Raw genomic sequence first — 3,687 nt, 5'->3', positions numbered from 1 at the left:
ATTTATTGCTGTAGTGATTTTTTAAAATAAATCATTCCTATAATTTCTGTCACACCATGACATCATGTTGTTTTTAGCCCCAGGTTCTACTTACCATTTGAATCTCATTACTTGCTGAAGTAAATTATGTCTTAATTATCTGTGTACTAATTAGTCTGCCACCTCACATTCAAGCATCCCTATATGGCTTTAAAAAGGTAGAGCAAGTGGTGCTCAATTCAGAAATTTCTTTTTATTATCATTGATCAGCTTGACCTTATACACATAACAGTTTGCTTTCTCTATCAGAGATTTGTAATGACATCTTCTAAAAATATCTCCTAAACTATTTAAATTTTACCTTCAAGTAAGTCACTTTAAAAAAAAAATAAATTTGGTGGAAGGTTGTTTAAAATCACGGCTTCTAGTAAGAATATTGCTAGAACCCATGAAAAGGACATGTTTAATTATAAAAAATGTTAAGAACATAACAAACATATAAAACCCACCGCTATCTAGTAGATTCTGACTCATAGTGACCTATAGGACAGAGTAGAACTGTCCCATTGGGTTGTAAATTTTGACAGAAACAGATTGCCTCATCTTTCTCCCAAGGTGTACCTGGTTGGTTTGAACGATTGATCTTTTAATTAACAGCCGAATGCTTTAACCACTGCTTAATGTTATTAAGAATGTTGTTAGTGGTTTTCATCTTGGCCTCCCACTCATGGCAACCCCATGACCAAGGAAATACAACATTGCCTTGCACTGTGCTATCCCGTTGCTGGGTTATGGATCAGACCTCTTTGATACACAGGGTTTTAATTAGAGGGTTTCCGGAAGTAGAACACCAGGCCTTCTACCTAGTCAGTCTTAGTTTGGAAGCTCTGCTGAAACCTTCTCATCATCATAGCAATAGAAACACTCCATTGATGGACAGGAGCATTTGCTGGGCATCCAACTTGAGTCTCTTGTGTGGAGGGCAAGAATTCTACCACTGCACCACGAATGCCCTCTTTCTTAATAATACCAGTACTAATTGTTGCCAAGGAGCTCTGGTAGTGTTGTGCCTAAGGCACTTGACTGCTAACCAGAAGCCTAAACCCACCAGCCACTCCTTGGAAGGAAGGTTGGGCAATTTACTTCTGTAGTGATACCACCTCAGAAACCCAAAGAGGGGTCGCTATGAGTCTGGTCCGACTAGATGGCAAATAACAACAACAACAAATTGCTGCCAAGTCAACTCTGTGACATCATGTGTATCTGAGTAGAACTGTGCTGTATGGGATTTCTAGTGGCTGATTTTGTGAAGGAGATTCTGCTTCTTCCTATTTCTGCTAAGGGGCCTCTGAGTGGAGTAGAATTTCCTCCCTTTTGGTTAGCAGCCAAGCACATTAACTTTTTGCACCACCCAGGGACTTCTTTTACCTACCATTTACATCCAAAACCAAACCAAGCACATTGCCGTCAAGTCAGATCTGACTCATAGTGACCCTTCCTTGGGTTTCTGAGATGGTATCACTATGGAAGTAGATTGCTCAATCTTCCTTCCAAGGAGTAGCTGGTGGGTTTGAACTGCCAGCCTTCAGGTTAGCAGTCAAATGTCTTAGGATGTATCAAGTTAGAAGTTTAACATACATTTTCTCTAACCTTTACAATTTTATTAAAAATTAGGCAGTATTTCCCCATTTTACTTAAAAGTCTGGTGAATCACAAAAATGTTCTGTAACTTGAAGTTCAACTTCTAAAATGTTTGAAGACAGGATGCAAACCTCAGTTTGTCTCTCCAAACCCCATGAACTATGCCAAGCCAGGAGATACATATTATACAACTAAGACTAACAATAAATATTAAAAATTATAAACACTAAAGTATATCTCTAACTTATTTGCTATTTAGTAGAACTGCTATTTATTTAAGTATCCTATTTTAAAATTATTTTGACTCTTTTTTTTTTTTTTTACCCGTTCTCCAAATAGTATTTATCTCCTTTGGTTTAGTGGTTCTTAAGTGAAATCTTAAATGATGAAAACTACATACATTCATCTTAGACAAATGTACATGTGTATTTATGTATATTCAACATCCTGTGAGCAATTTTAAGGGATGCAAGAATTCCAGGAGAAACTAGAACTTTAGGATGGCCAACCACCCTGATTTGCCTGGGGCTAAGTGGATCCCAAAGATGTGGGACATTCGGTTTTAAAAACTTTCTAAAAACAGCTTGTCTCAGACAAACTAGAATGAATCGGTGACCCAAAATATAACATTTGTGTAATTCTTTAACATATAAATAAGTAAAATATATTAATAGAAGTTATAGTTTTTGGTTTTGTATAAATTATAAATACGGACATGTGGCTAAGCAAGAAAATGAAACTTTTCAAGTTGAAAATATTCATATTTTATTTTAGTATAAACAAAAAGTTTGTAATGATGCATTTTAATGGAATTCAAGGAAGGGGGTTGAGTACATTTTTATCAGTTTTACAAGGTTATTTTATCACAGCTTAAATGTGACAGGAGAGAAAGTTAATTGTTTTATATTTCATGAAGCTAAGTTAGTTTTCAGAAAGGTTTTTAAGCATGTATGTGCAATTGGTGTTTTAAGACATGATATCAGTGTAAGAACTTGTTTGGTGAAAAATACTGTATTTCTTTAAAAACAATTGCAATAATTTCATAAATTGAACATTTTCTCATGAAAAAAATTAATGCTAGCTCAATTACTCATATGTGAAAGAAGTGATTCAGTTTCTAAAGCTCATAAAACCAAACCAAACCCACAGCTACAACGTTGATTTCGACTCACACTGATCCCATAGGGTTTCCAAGGCTGTAAATGTTTACAGAAGCAGACTGCCCCATCTTTCTTCCATGGAGTGGCTGGTGGGTTTGAACTGCCTACATTTTTGGCTAGCAGCCGAATGCCTTAGCTGCATCAACAGAGCTCTTTTCTAAAGTTCTTACAGAGGTATTCAGTATTTTATGACAATTATTTTATAATTATTTTTTATTCTTACCACAGTGCCAAGCGCCACCAATATTAATCCTCACACCATACTTGTTTCTAAAAAGACAAGCTTCAGCAGCTATTCTCTATAAAATATGGTGTCTTTCATATAGGAACCAGCACATTTTTATAACTCACAGCCTCACTTTCTCTGGGGTTGTGACAAATATATATTTTTATTCCAAATGACAGGTAGTGCTAAAACGACTCACTTTATGTTCTATTAATCAAGAATTCAGAATAATTTCATTTTGTAGGTACAGAATATGAGACAATGGCCATAAACTGTCAAATCAGATTTTCCTATCCTTTCAAATCAGATTTCACCTATACTTTACCCTACTAATAGACACAGAGTGTAAAGCTTAAAGAAAAAGCAAACTGTATTTCCAATAGACTATTGGATGCAGTTATTTTCAGAGATATCAGTCTTTTAATCACTCTCCATTCACATATTCCAGGGATAAACCAGAGCTCCTTAGATTTTGTAGAGGCATGTGATTTTCATAGAGACAACCACCATAAAACCCAGTCAATGTCTTCCAACTGTTATACCAAAAAACAATGGGAATATTACTATATGGCTATACATACTACCCGCTCCTAGAATTTAGTGTTGATTTTATGCCATAATGTGAAAAAATTTTTCAATTACTAGCCCCAAACCAGGAACTCTGGTAGCATAGTGCCTAAG

The sequence above is a fragment of the Orycteropus afer genome, unplaced genomic scaffold (assembly GCF_000298275.1).
Source record: "Orycteropus afer afer isolate SDZICR_OR568_19922 unplaced genomic scaffold, OryAfe1.0 scaffold00280, whole genome shotgun sequence".
NCBI classification, from domain to species: Eukaryota; Metazoa; Chordata; class Mammalia; order Tubulidentata; family Orycteropodidae; genus Orycteropus; species Orycteropus afer.
This window is presented reverse-complemented; position numbering follows the sequence as displayed.